Below are 15,713 nucleotides of genomic sequence, written 5' to 3'. Positions count from 1 at the left end.
CAAACCATGAAAGGTAAAGAAGGAGTACCTGAGAGATTCATGAAAGCTTGTATAAATCTCTGAAGATTCATCCGAGCTTCTCAATTCAATGCTTCATTAAGCAGCTTTTGGCAGAGCTCCCCAGCCCTTAGGATATGAATTGTTTGATAAGCCTCTTCACTTACTTTGAGCTAGAAACATCTTTGGACATTTGGATGCACGTGGTTTAGACAGAGTAGTACTCATGTATTTAATATGAGGGAGAGAGAGTTCTGGCAGACACCTGCCTTTTTAGAGATGTAAATGCTAATACATTTTCTGTCTGCCTTGGTTATACTTGCTTTGAACTGACATAGTGTTGTGTTTTGAAATGGTACTGTGCTATTGGAGGCAATACTTATTTGAGCCATTCTTTTAATGACATGAAGAACGAAGCTATATATAAGCTATATCTTCATTTACTATAGGATATTATAGGCATTGAGAAAGTAAAGGGTAAGTTATACCAGTTTCTGCAATATTGCTTCCCTGATCTCAAAAGGAACACTTCATACTAGATATTTTTAAATACTCAGTATAGGCATTTAGATCTTTGATATAAAATCATAGAATTGTTTGAGCTGGAAGCGACCCTTAAAGACCATCTGGTCCAACTCCTTGGCAATGAACAGGGATGCCTACAGCTACATCAGGGTACTCAGAGCCTGTGCAACAACATCATGGCAAAACTTTTTAAGCATTTTCCTTTATAATGTAGCATTTCGTTTCTGCATGCTTGGTAAATTGCAACAGATTTGCTTAAGGATACAGTTTTAAAGTTTAAACACAAATATTGGGTTAATGTTACAAGCAGGGATAACTCTGAAACAATCTATCTTCAAAGCAATTCTATCATTTTTGGGGTTACTCATGTTGCATAGAGTAAACCTAAAGCTATCTCTGAATCTGTACTGCTTTTAGCCTTGAGATATTTTATTATTATTTTGAACATTAATTATAAATTGTGCAAACAGAAATGAAAGAAGTAAGCATGAGTTAAATACTATTAAAATAACATTTAAATGGTTTGAACATAAAAAGTTAGAGACTCCTTGTTTTATATCTATATTTTATATCTATATTACAACATATTACACATTGACACCATATACCTGTTACAGCCATTACAGAAGTAGCTGTTATTTCTTCTAATAAGGTCATTATTTTATATTTTATTGAAGATGTTTTAGTTCAAAATTGTCTTATAAAATTATATTATGAAGCCATAAAGAGCAGTAAGAACATTCTCCTCTATGTAACCTGATAAACTGTAGAAAGTTTCAGCCTATGTGTAGTTTTTAAAAACCTCTCACAGACAGCGTTTATGCTTTTATTTATAGTATTCTGCTAGAATATTTCCAGGACACAGACTAAGTAGTACTGAAAATGTACTGTAATGAACTAGCTTAAATATTGAAACAGAATGTTTAGTTCACTTTTTCATATTCAAGTTATTATTGCCTTTTTTTTTTTTCTTTCCTACTTCTCATTAAACAGAAGTAACGGAAGATTTCTTGTACGTAGTGATTTAAGGAATTATTCAAGTTTTAGCTCTAAATATTTAAACTTTCTCATAGTGTATTTTAATTTACATCTGTCAATCTTTGACAGTTCTGTAGATTTTATATATTCAAAACATTAATATTTCACAACCTTAAAAAAAAACATAGTATTTTTATTTTTATTTAATACCATAGGATAAAAAGAGATCCCTCCTTCCAGCTACCTGTTCCAGCCAGTACGAATGATGGCACTGCTGCACAATACAGACAGGTATGTACAGATGATACACTATTGAGACCTCTAAGGAGCAGAAAGGGATGTATCTTCATATGTATACAGAAGTTGTAGCTGATCTGCTGCATTGGCCTCTGTTGCTTGTTCTCATGGATGTAAACAGTGTTACCCTGCTCAGAAATAAAGCCATATCCCTCAGCCTTTCTGTGAGCACAGATCAGCCAGACTTGAAGAATAACTTCTTATTTTCACTGTCACTTTGCTCCCAAGCACACAAAAAAGGGAGTGGGACAGTGACATGACATTTTTATAGTATGTAAGTGGATAGAAACACAGGGGGAATGGTTTTAAACTAAGACTGGGGAGATTACGTTAGATATTAGGAGGAAGTTTTTCACGTAGAGGGTGGTGATGCACTGGAACAGGTTGCCCAAGGAGGTTGTGGATGCCCCATCCCTGGAGGCATTCAAGGCCAGGCTGGATGTGGCACTGGGCAGCCTGGTCTGGTGGTTGGCAACACTGCACACAGCAGAGGGTTTAAAACTAGATGATCATTATGGTCCTTTTCAACCCAGGCCATCCTATGACACTAATGTTGAACACAAGAAAGCTACCAATTAAATCTTCAGTTCAGTTTATTTTCAAGGTTTACACCACAATATCTTCTAAAGTTTTGAAGAAAACTCTGCAATTAATCCTTGAATTCCCTTTTGCAGAATATTATTTCCAGAAAGTAGGTTGCCCAGCTAGTTTCATGCAATTCCATTTGTGATTTTTTTTTTCCTAGGTTCATTCTTGTTGAACATAGTAGGATTTCTGCAAATTGGGTTGCAAATAGTATAGTGTTAAAATTTTAAATATGAAATAATAATATGAAAATACAAAGATCTAGCGAATGTATAATGACATACATACCTGTATGTGACAATGCACAAAATTTACTACAATGAACAGAATACAGTGGAGTAAAATATTGATAGTATTTTACTATTATATGCATTTTTTTTTCTGTTGCAGTAATTCAAACAATAACTAAGAACATTTTAAGAATTTCAAGGAGATAATTCAAGGCATGCTATAATTTAATATTTTCAAAGACACTCTTATCTCTTTTTTTTCCTGGCTTATTGCCTTCTGATGCTTCACACTATAAATTACATTCATAATTGCCAAGATTTTTTTTGTATTTTTTTGTTGTTGTTTGGCTTTGGGTTTTTGGGGGGTCTTTTTTGGCAGTTATACCTCCATTCCTTTCATTTTTAAGGAGAAGAAAAGGGAAGAAGAGGAGATTTCCCCTTCCAACTGAAGGGAAAATCTTTTTTTTTCCCTCCAACTGAATGGGAAATCTTCTTTTTTCTTTGTCCTTTTAATTCTTTTCTTTGCCACGCAAAGCCTGTTCTTACATCCATGGGAATGCTATCAGTACATTTGCATCTGAATTAGGGACAATGATAATAACAGTAGCAAGAAAACTAATGACAGAAAAAATCACTACTAAGAATATTTTATAAATTGAAAATATTATTCCAGTGTTGAACTGGATTATTCTCTGGAATAGTTTTTCCTTTTTCATTATTATTATATCAGGAAACCGTATCACTGATGCAATCCTTTTATCTCTTACTTAACAGATTCATGGATTTTGCTCAATTTGTACACAGTAATTTTTCCTTCTTACAGACATAGAGCACCTCCAACCTTATCTCTCTCTATATTTCTGACTGCAGGAACTTCTGCTTTCCAGTTTTGCAATGTCAGTTCAAATATTGCTGTATTGTGGCTTTAATGAAGCAAGTAGCAACTGAACCCTCTATTTGTTAGATAAAAAGATCTTCATGTGAAGAACACGTGATCACTTTTTTCTTGTCTCTTAGCTTCTTATGAAAAGATGGTGGAGGGGAGACAAGAATATAGATAAGGTGATTTGGTAGCCTATAATTTTATGTGCAATTTAGCATCTTCGTGGACCAAGATTCATCTCAGTGGTGCACAGGGATAGGGCAAGAGGCAGCGGACACACAGTGAACACAAGAAGTTCTATCTAAACATTAGAAAAATAAAATTCAATCTGAAGATGATCAAAGAATGGCACCGATTGCCCAGAGGAATTGTTGGATGTTCCCCCTTGGAGTTCAAAAATACCTGATTGGACACTGCTTTGAGTGACGTCCTCTAGCTGACCCTGCTCAAGCAGGGAGTTTGGACTAGGCAGTCTCCAGAAGTCCCTTCCCATCTTAGCTGCTCTATGATTCTCCTATTCTGTGAAAGAAAACACTGCATAGGCAACAGATGTTTTGCAGACGTACCCCTACATACTCTCTGGCTCCATAAGATCTTCTCAACCCTAACTGGAAGGGGCCATCTGTAAGAGCAGGAGGGGAAATCTCCTTTCCTCCCTGTTCATTGCTTCCTTGGCTGCTTCCCCTTGGAGATAACTAGCTGAGGCCTTCATCATGCAAATTCTTACACATGAGATAAACTATCACAGGAAAGATTCCATTAAAGCTAATAACGTTACTGATGTGGTTGGAGTTCAGACATACACAAACATGTCTGGAGGATAAGCCCTATAAATTGCTTTTTCTTTAAGTTGTTTTGGTGTTTTCAGTGGTAGCAACATTTAACTGCTGGAATGTAGAAAGACGTCAGATGGTGATACCAGTATCACTCTGGTGAAGCCAGCACCATTTCAGGCTCCTATAATTCGGCTGTTTAAAAGCTTTGGGATTCAAGTCTGCTGTAAATCTCCAGTTAAACAATCACCATCAGGTGTTGAAGAAACAGGAGAAGGTTTCAAAGCCAGGGCATCCGGCATTCTGAAAGGAAAGGAGTGTCTAGAAAAGCTCTGGACTTTCTGCTGTTATTTAAAAAAAAGCCTTTCAACTGTCAAGCAAGAAAGAACTAAGCTATTGTAATAGCCAGCACTCTCACCTCCCATGAGGAAGAAATATTTCAGGGCTTCATTACATCTCCAGATATGTAACTAGCTAAGCTCTCACTAAAATACCTGCCACTCTTAATTTAATCCTTCGAAGCAGTCAGGGCTGAAAATGACACCACTGTTTCTTGCTACAGAAACAGCCGTGATTATAAGGCATTGTAATACTAAGTCAAATGCCTTTGGAAATTCATTATAAATGAACTTTCATGGGACTACCTATGATGATCAGGTCCCTAAGCAGTGGTAGCAGCTAACCTATCCTGCCCATTGCATCATTTCAGTGATTTAGTGTATTTTCAATAGAAAAAATCTCATCTTTCACATATTTTGATATCATTTACAAAAATATATGATAAAGGAAGTAAAATATAAGTTAAGGAAATTCTGTAAAATGCTGTTTGGGGAACAAAGAACACTTGAACACATTAATTTGAATAGTAGTAGCTCGTCTTAGATCCTACACATGTTTACAGTCTACTATTTAGTTGTACTGAACACTAGGTTGCAGACACCTCCAATATAGTAGAAAAACTTCAACTAGCAAACTTAGTTGTCACTTCTGGGAAAAAAAAAAGAAAAAAAAATTGCTGTTGTAACACAATAGGTTATGGAAAAAGCTAAATATAATATACCTAAATATGAACCTTTCTAATTAATAAAACTCATGAAAAAGGCTAGCTAAATGCATGCTAAATTCCACTTATTAATCAACTGAATAATTTTTGTCTTGTGTGCCATTCTGGAAAACATTTAGAAAACATAAAAAAGATAAAGACTGAACCAGGTTCTGAGCAATCTGATTTAGCTGTCGATGTCCCTGTTCATTGCAGGGGAGGTGAACTAAGTGACCTCTAAAGGTCCCTTCCAACTCAATATTTCTATAATTCTATGATTTTGTGATTCTATCAAGTCAGTATTCAACCCATCTGATTTTTTATTGTTGAATATAAATATTACACTTTTTAAATTTACCACTGTTGCTGTATTTAATTGCTTTACAACACTTAGAAGCTAAACTAAAGATGAAAGTACTTTTTCTTTTCATTAGATTTCTTTTTAACCTACTGATTTGCTTTTTAAAGAAAATTAATAATGTGTAGGAAGATCTGTGCCAATTATGAACACACAAATTTCTTGCATGAAAACAAAATGTGTCAGTTTAAGTTGCAGAGCAACTAAAAACAATTACTGAGCAGGTCTACCTCCTTCAGAAATCATTGGCCTCCAGTTGTAAGAGGTCTCAGTAGCAGAAAGAAGTATGAGGCTGTAGAGAAGTCAATGAAGACTACCTTTAGGTGAAGAAGACATCAGCCATGTTTTCATTGTTTAAATTGTTTTTCAGGTAGCATTGCTTTATTTGCAGTTGTCCAGCTTTTCTTCAGCCATTAGCTGAAGAAACAACTCTATAACAACTCTATAAATGTTTGACATACACTTCAAACATTTTGCTGTTGTTTTTAAAAGAAACCCCTCCACCAAAGTTTTGCTGTTTAATGCTTCGTGGATTATTTGTGTGTTTAGTTGCGTCACCTAAATTTAACTGCAAATCCTAAATTAATTAATTTGGAAAAGCCCACAATAGGGCCTGATAATCTGTTATGTGTTGCTTAGTAGTGATGCTAGATCAATTCACAAGCTCCTTTAGAAGAATAATAGCATGCTTCCAAGTGAGATAACAGCAAAATGAAAGCATCCTGCTAGCTGTATGATACTAAGAGTTAAGCCACTGCTTAAGAGAATTAAAATCACAGATTCTGGTTCTACAAACTATCACACGTGTTTCACTTTAAATATCAGTTGTAATATTGACTTTTGTGAGCCTCCTTGAAACACTTAGAGATACTGAAATATTATATACATGCCAGAAAGAAAATCCTATTGAGCTTTTTTCCTAAGTACAGGTCCTCCTGTTTCTACTAATGCACATGCAACAAAATCTGGACAGTTAATGATGGGAGGCATTGCTAAAAATCCTAGCTTCCAGTAGAAAACGGGGAATGCCCACTCAGAAATTTAAACAGCAACTCTGTTACATTAGACAGGAGCTTCTGCTTTTAAAATGAGCTGTGAAGAATACCCTAGCCTTTTCATTCAGCATAGACTTTCTATTATTTATTATTTTAATTCACTTTAATGCTACTTTCATGTTAATGTAAGTATATTACTTTACTGGTATATAATAGATCATAAATATTTATATATAAATTTACTATATGAAACATCTTGTAGGTAGAGAGATGCATTTCCTAATGTCAAAATGACAGAACAGGCTGTATTGTACTTTTTTTCCTTAAGGTAACATAGGAAAACATTGAGCAGTTTAAGTGACTAAAACAATTTCAGTTATGTCTGATCGAATGGTTGCCCACCTCTTCATGTGGAACTAAAAGCTTTTGTTAAAAGTACAGATGAATTACTCCATTTAAACCCTTAGAAAAAAAAATATTTTGGCTGTGCTTTTGTTCATTAAATCCAGATGTTACATTATTAACTGTCTGTAGCTGTTTTCATTAATAAATCATGATTGAAGGATTTTGTTTTGCAAGATGGAAGGAGAAGAGTCATTTTGTTTGCTTTGTTTTTCTATTTTTTTTAATATCATAATTGATTTATTTGTTTTGTTTCTTACTTAGGGCCTTCTGACAACAATAATACAATACTCTGTTTTCAGAACAGAATATGTTGTACTAAGAGCCATACCTAAAATATCTATGGATTCTAGCACAGAACGTGCAGGCCTATTGTCCTGAAAACTAAAAATGAGCAAAATCAATTTCATAGATGGTTCAGATGTTAATGCCTTGTGTCTGAGGCAAAAATAAACACAGATGTACATACATTCCATTAACGCACATGAAAGAGAAGCCCATGGTTTCCAACCATGCTGCAACTCCATTTAGTGGAAAACACGTGCAATCTCTTCCTCAGTCCTATCTCTCTTCATCACATAAATTATCATAGAATCCTTAGAATTGGAAGGGACCCTTAAAGACCATCTACTCCAGTTCTCCTGGAATGAAGAGGGACACCTATAACTACATCAGGTTGCCCAGAGTCCTGTCCAACCTGACCTTGAGTGTCCCCAGGGATGAGGCATCCGTATCCTCTCTGGACAATCTCTGCCAGTGCTTCATGACCAAGAAGAGAAAGATGAAGACAACAAAGAAGACAGAAAAGAGAAAAAAAAAAGAAGAAAAAATACTTTGTAGTTGCCCAGGCTGTCTCCAAAAGAAATTGCAGAGCAGTATATAAAAAATACATATTACAAAAAAGAGAATTATCTGCTTTGCATAATTTGGCTAAGACTAGACATATTAATATAGTAATAAATAGTACTACAGGCTAGACATATTAATGCAGTAATATTTTCTGATGGAAAATTTTCCAGAACTATGATAAATAAGTAATTAAGCATTAAAGTGAGAATCTTACATTTCATACTCAGTCATTATGTCAAGATAAATAGGAAAATGGAGAATATTATTTCCTTAGTTCTATTACACATTTATATTTTAGGATTGCATAACTGTCTTTCTAAATGTAATCAGTGTAATCATCCATACACTACATCAAATGTACGTATATATAAGATATATAAACTATTAACAGACCCCCAGTTTGTTCAAGGAGTGACTGATATATTAAAAAGGGGTGATTGGATTTACTCTTTAAAAAGCAACATACTTGCATAAAAAGCAAGTCTTGGTAAGTATCATGCACTTCATCTTTCATAATTAGTTTTACTGTCCGTGCATGGGCAGTTGCATTTGTCTGTCCCATATGCCTACTTCAAGCTGTAGTTCAGTCTCAGCCTTGAATTTCAGGGATTTTGACATGTCATTGTTTATCTCCCTACTTTATGCAGCAAGGAAACATATTTACAGCCTCCTGACCCTTTGCATTGTGTCTCTAAGTACAATGTATAAATTTATGTGCATACCAGGAATCCCTTTGCAACTAGTGAAATCCCCATGTAATTTTCTGTGCCCATATTCCATCATATTTTTATATGAACACATGGCTTTTATAACAGATACTGCTCATAATTTGAGGCCCGCCTTTTTCTGCAACCCAGCCATGGAATGGATTTTTCATTAATAGGGCCTTAAGACTTTACACTTGACTTTGGAAAAAGAGCAGGCACTGGTGCCAAGTTTTGAACTACACAATCATAATGCATTCTGTTGTGTCACACACATTCAAAATGTAATTCCATAGTTCAGGTCCTCAAAAGGGCCTCAGTGTACATCAAACAAGAAAGAGCATTTGACATAAGTACTCCTGAGCATGTTGCTATGGGCAACTACTGACTTAGAGATGGCATGGCTGTATGTGAGCAGTGGAGCTTTGGGGATTTCTTAAGTACTCCGCTAGGAAGTAAGAATATTGAGTGAAGTGCCTTAGTTACTCATTTAGCTCAAACAACTTCCTTTTCTCTCAGGTATCATTCAGCTATCTTCTAGCTCCATTTATTGTAACAGACTCCTCCATGTCATCATCCAGTTCTAAAAGAAAGACACATTCCTGTATCAGGAGTGCCCTTACTTTTAATCCAAACAGGTCTGTTTATTCTGTAATTCAAAAAAATCCATTAAGTGGGGGTATACTACTAAGTGCCTGTCACTGGTATCTTGAATTGTCACTGTACCTTCCATCTCAAAATCTTGAGGATCTCTAGAAAAACATCGCTAACTCTGTTTTAAAGTTCCCTACAATTTCATGAAGCATTATCTTTCACATTTAACATTACGGAAATACTTGAGCCCCTTGTGGAAACCCTCCCATCTGTAGTTTCAGAATGGGTAAAAAGAGAAATTATAAACATTCTTACAAAAAGGTATGAAGATTTAAGAAACAAGAAATCTTTTGACATAGACAAGATATCTCTTGTCTACAGTCTATAACTACACTGTATTCCCATTCTTTTAGATAAGTGATTTTATATAGTAAAACAGAAGTAACTATCTTTTTACAGGGTAGATGCTCCTTTGGACACAGATTGGAAGACAATCTGTGCAGTGCCTGGGACTCGAGACATCACTTTATGAACAAATGAGTTAATGAAAAATTCAGAGTAAAGACTATATGCTCTTTTAGATTCCCAATGAAGCTGTGGCTAGATTTTGATTGGATTTGCCATCCTTATGTATTTATTTCACAAGAAAAATTAATTGAAAAGCACTTGTCCTTTACGTTTTCGGGAAAAAAAAAGACTGCACTGTTAGCAAAGTTGAAATTATTAATTAATTGGCATATGCAAAATCCTGTGTGTATTATTCATTAACGCTTCACCACACCAATATGTCCGCACTTTGAAATTTGCCCAAGGGTCATTCCTAAATGTGAGAGAGTCAACATCTTGGATCCCCTTTGAGATGGTAGACTGCCAATCAGTGCTAATCATGGTGGTGGTTTATTTCACATACACTCCATAACTGTCAACCAGCAACAAGGCCAAAACTATCGACTTTTTTAATTCAACCTTTACTATCTGTTTATCATTATATGCATTTGCAAGGTATGCATCATTGCAGCATCTGGACACACTTTGCAATTACATGGACCATAACTGAATCTACTGGCACTGTTAATACCGTTAAACATTTATTATATTCCAGCATTGTTTCTATTGTTTTGCACACAGTCTGCAACCACTGGAAAGACAGACTTTGTCCCAGGGAGCTTACAGTACAGACCAGCAAATCTTTTCAAATCGCACAACAATGGCATTATGGGGTTGGATCCTGGCTTCTTTTCCTGACATTCAGCATTAATGAAAAACAGAATTTAAGCTAGACTTTTGTGAAGACCAAGGCCAATTACAAAAATGCATTTGTATATGGTTGAGAACAGAACATTTCTTTCAATAGTTGCATAGCACTGGTTCCCAATAAGACAACCATATGTCAGGTAACAGGATTATATTTCTGTAACAGATACTCCTTTATAAAATACAAACTTTGATACATACAATTAATAGATATTTCATTTTACCTCCTGGAATTGCAATTTATGTTTCGGAATACTCCTGAGTTTCATATACATTGAAAACTATGAAGTTATACTGGCCATAGCCAGTATGGAGATACGAAGCTCTGAAATCCAATGTGTGCTGCTCCTAGCTACCTATAATTTAATTTCATTATTTTATTGGAAACTTACTTCAGTTTCTGCTATTTCTCAGTGAATATAGGTGATGCTTTTCATAAAATAGTTCAGATTGTTGGTATGGCTGATGCACATTGCAGGCACAGACTGAGAAGGAAAAGCAAAACTGTTGGTCTATAATGTGATAGAACAAGAAGTAAAAAAAAAAAAAAAAGGAGTGAGCAACTCAGATATAGGATGTCAAGACTGAAGTCAGGCAGCAGTGATGAGGAAAAGTCTTTCTGAATATACTTTAAAATTTCTGTTGAAGTGAACAAGTTTTGTTAGATATTATTTCATGGTGTGTGATGTCACTCAATCTTGGATAGGAGTATAAGTTGATTCCTTTAGATTTTGAGAATAATTTTTTCCTAATGTATTAGCCATTTTTAACTGTATATCATCTTGGATTACAGTTTTGGATGTGTAATTAATTTTACACCCTTCTACTTACAGTAAAACACTTCTAATTGTGATTTTAGAGCCCCAGATACAGCAGGATCTCACTGTTAAGGTTCATTTGTTATCCTCAGAAAGCACTTAAGGTTTGTTCTTTTCAAGTGTGTCAGCATTTTTCACAATTCCCTTTAAGCCAAAACAAATAACATCTTTAGATTAAAAAGCAAAACAATTCAAGTCCACTGTGTTTTCCATTAACTCACAAGAATCTAAAATACGGATAATGGAGTTAAGCCAATTCATTAGATGTACATTTACCCTGATAAATTTTCAGTAAATATTCATGAATTAGAAGTGGGAAGCTAATATTTCAAGTTGAAGCATGCTATACTGTTATCTTGTAATGTCCTAAAATAAAGGAATAGAAACCAAGGGAAAAGATTAGGATTTCTGCAAAAATACTGTGCTCAGATCCCTAGGTTTCTGTTTACAATGATGTCTGAAACTGGAAATGCTGAACAAGACAATATCTCTTTAGACACTCAGCAAGGTTGATGCGTGCACCATAGGTTAGCTGTGCCATGAGAATAGGAGTTACTTCCCTGCATTCCTTGTCCATGAGTCTTCCTTTGTAAAGCCAAGTGAAGGCTTCTTGTGCAACCTTGATTGCAACAACAACAAAAAAAAAAACAGATCCAAAAACAGGTCTCTCCACTGGCTTTTTAAGTTCATGAAGATGCATTTCTCCCAAGCTAGACTCCTGGCTGAGATACTAAACAGGCATAGAAGTCTGCCAATCACCTGGCCTCAAGGTTCCCCAATCCTTTATGTTGGCCTGCATTGTGAAAGATAGCATTCCACAGTGTAGCAATTAAAAAAAAAAAAAGGCTTGGGGGCTTTTTTTTTTTATTGCTAGGTGTAGAAACTTCTCCCATTTGTCTCTGATGAGAAATAAACTCCTAAATATCTCAGAAGTATTTGGAGAGAGATGGATTATCTTGTTTGATGAAGTGTTTGTTTGCTATAGGACTTATAAAAAAAAAAATGCAAGAGTTGTGATTGGCAGTATTTTCATCGTGTCTTGTATCACAGTAAATAATTAGCAAAGATGTTGAGAAGTTTGTTCCTTTCTACCTAGCTCTTTTCTCATGTCAAACATACATGTATTAGAACCTCTTCAAGCTCTTACAGAGAAATGAATGTACACCAGTTATATAAAATTAATATCCAAAAAGACCATCTTACATATTCTTATGCTCAGGATAAATTTTGTTAGTAAAGTCCATGAGGTTTGTGACACAGATTATGAACCTATACCTTTAGATAGACAAACACAGGTAGACATGCTTAGTTATGTACATGCACATCCATATGAGACTTCTGAAGGCTTAAATAAACAGGCATAATTCTGCATAACCTAGCAGAACTTCTGGATGCATTCTGCTTTCCAGAAATCCAGCTGGCTCTGGTATTTTGTTAGTGGGAAGTGACTGCAAGCAGGGGATTTGAATAAATATTTATTTATTCACAGTTATGTCATCTGCTGGATGTTCCACAATTTTTCTGGCAAAGTAACCGATTAAAGGGAAAGAGTAAAACACTTGAATGAATGTATGACTTGTCACTGTTTTGCTTACAGTGAAACAGGAATGCAGTGGCACAGAAACCCTCAACCAAATCATGAAAGTGTTCCATATGGACTTAGTCTTACTATTGCCAATTGAACATCCACCATCTTAATCTTTTTCCTCAAAAATTGATTGAGATGAACTAGCTCATTTCATATATATACATAAATATATATACACATACACACCTTTTTTTTTTTTCTACTAAACTTACTCAAAATTTTTGGGAAAATATGCTGTTTATTAGAATCATACTTTTGCTAACAACAGTTTGTAAGAGTTCAGATTATACAGTGCACTATTCTTTACACCTTTTTAAGGAGGAGTAATTTTGGAAAGCAATGTACTCCCCATTTGAAGCTGCAGCTGCTATTACAAATTCACATTTCAATTAGATCACGTAGTAAATAATAATATAATATTGTGTGAAAATGGCCAACCCTTAAAATTCCTGTGAATGTTTCCCATGTGCACTTCTACATGCATTTTGATACTCCTGGTTGCTCTAAATGTCTTGGCTTATGGACAGTTCCTGGAGACACTACAAAAGAAGATTCTTGGGCCTTGATAAAGATGAATTTTATGAAGAAGTAGGCTTCAGAAACTTTTCAAAGAAGCTGAATATTTTCAGGTACTACCTAATACCTTTGGATACAGTCATTGCTCTTCCCTCACACATGACATAGACAAGTGCTGCAGTGAAGAAGAAAACCTCCCAAACCGTTCCCACTCCAGGAAAACAGCTAGTAATACCATTTCCCCTACTTACCATTTGAGATAAACGTATTTCACTTTGTTATTCCCTAATCCACTGTGACGTGGGGTAGCTCTTTTTCCCCCATAACTGTAAAGAGACAAAAGATATCACATTAAAAAAAGAGAAAAAGTAATAAAAGAGATCGCTAAGCACATGAGCTTATTTTCTCTTATTATTTCATAGGTCAGCTTGTTTCACATACTTCTACCTTTTTGTCTAAGTTTAGAACATATCACAGAGAGCAAGGATGGTTTGCATCCATCACGTTCACATTAAAAGAAATGAAAAAAATATGTTATATATAACAAAGATGTTCTGGAAAGGAAATAGATCATACTACTCATTAACACCCTGCCTACAAGACATAAGAGATGAAAAGGAAGAATTTTGACTGTAAGAAAATTTCTTGTGACCCTGGATCTGAAATGCATTCTCCTCTTGACCACCTTTCAGAATGGTGGTTATTGTATACTGGCAGTTTAAAAAGCAAAGTAGAAAAGAAGGTGCAACAATCAGAACAGCCAATGTAGTGGAAGGGTGTTACAGAAGTATTGTAGCAAAGGGACTAGCATGAATGGAATGGTGTCGCAAAGGAAAAGTGCTCACCTATTTCCAAAGATTGCATGAAAACTCCACAAGAGAAGAATCTCCAACTAGAGATCCATCCCCAGTGGCAGTCAACCCTTAAATGACGTCTAAGAGAGGTGCAGCCAGCCTCCACCCCTTCCAGTCACACAGCTGAATTGCCTTCACCTGTGTTCCCAGGGCTGACGGTCCTTTCCCAGGTGCTCGATCAGTGGTTCAGGCCCTGACTCAATAGTTACCATACAGAAGGCTTTTTATTTTTTTTAACAAAAAAATAAGGGAATTATTAACTACAGAATATAGGAACCAAAAAAAAACACCTCACCATAATTCTAAGTTAGCAGAGAAATTGATCAGATTATTTAACTTAAAGATTTTCAAGGCTGTGGTTGCATCTGTGCAGCCAAAAGATTCAGACCTGAGGTCTTTTTTTCAGGAGACGTTACTGGGAAACAACAGTTTTTTGGTTTGTTTTTTTTTTTTTTTTTTTTTTCTCCCTCTGCTTTTCTCTCTTTTTTTCCTCTGGCTTTTGGTTTTCTATTCCCAACAGACCCCGTAACAGCTAGTGCTTTTTCCTTGCCCTATAGGGACGAGAGAAGCTCCAGTAGAAAACTTAGTGATGAGTTGGGTGCAGGGCTCAACCTCCCATCTCTTGGGATCAGCCCTTATATGAGCTGCCCTCTGATCCTGTTCTTTCAGGGAGGTTTTCCAGGCTGAATAAATAACACGGATATTGGCTGTGCAGCTGCAGATGGCAGCAGCTCACCATTTCTGTCCCTTGGGACTGTCAATATTCTGAGACCTATGCTGTGGTAGAATTAAATATTTTAGTTAATTTTCATTCATCTTGAAACAAGTTTTACAAGTTTCACTTGAGAAATGATGAAGAGTTGTATCAAAATGAAGAAGTCACTAGATTATCTTCCTACAGTTTTCATTTTCTCTTACAGATCGCTCTGCAAATAGTAATATGTATTAGCAATATCAATTAATTTTGAAATCATTTTAATGATTATAATTGTAATGGTTAAAATTCATTCAAATAATTTGACATATCACAGGGCACATGATTGATACTTATAACCTCTATTCTTTTTAATTGAAGAGCAGTTACTACTTAATGCAGATTGAAATTTGACTTGTTGCCTGTACTCACTGTAACATTTCAAAGATGAAACTAGTACACAGAAATAAGAAAAATAAATTGCAATTATGTAGTCAATCTTCCCAGCACAAATGGCTTTTCAACCTGATTTTTCACCTAATCTTTACTCAGAAACTTCTGTTGTCCTTCAAGTGCTTGTTTTTCAGCAATTTAAAAATCAGAAGTCCCCTATGACTACAAATAAGACAGCACCAGTTACACTGAAGGTGTTTCCCATAAAAAATTACAATCCCTTACCCTCTTGCCTCATCATTTTCATAACAATGATCCATGTAAAGGAGGAAACCATATCTGATCTGAATACTGCCTCCAGGAAAGAGAGTAAAATGTTGAGTT

The 15,713-nt window shown here is 35.4% G+C and overlaps 1 long non-coding RNA gene across 2 annotated transcripts; it reads right to left on the bottom strand.

Moving 5' to 3' along the window:
* Nucleotides 1-2,394: 2,394 nt before the first annotated feature.
* Nucleotides 2,395-14,295, bottom strand: LOC116231067 (uncharacterized). 2 transcript variants are annotated; one of them, XR_004167350.2, is made up of 5 exons: nt 14,234-14,295; nt 13,640-13,714; nt 7,768-7,824; nt 3,898-4,014; nt 2,395-2,571 (listed from the first exon to the last, which is right to left on the bottom strand). It is a non-coding gene; the product is annotated as an uncharacterized LOC116231067 (long non-coding RNA). The 2 variants fall into 2 exon arrangements; XR_016466415.1 differs by having other exon boundaries at nt 3,898-4,009.
* Between the last annotated feature and the right edge of the window lie 1,418 nt (nt 14,296-15,713).

This window comes from Phasianus colchicus, chromosome 4 (assembly GCF_987193195.1).
Source record: "Phasianus colchicus chromosome 4, bPhaCol1.hap1.1, whole genome shotgun sequence".
In the NCBI taxonomy this organism is placed as follows: Eukaryota; Metazoa; Chordata; class Aves; order Galliformes; family Phasianidae; genus Phasianus; species Phasianus colchicus.
This window is presented reverse-complemented; position numbering and strand designations above follow the sequence as displayed.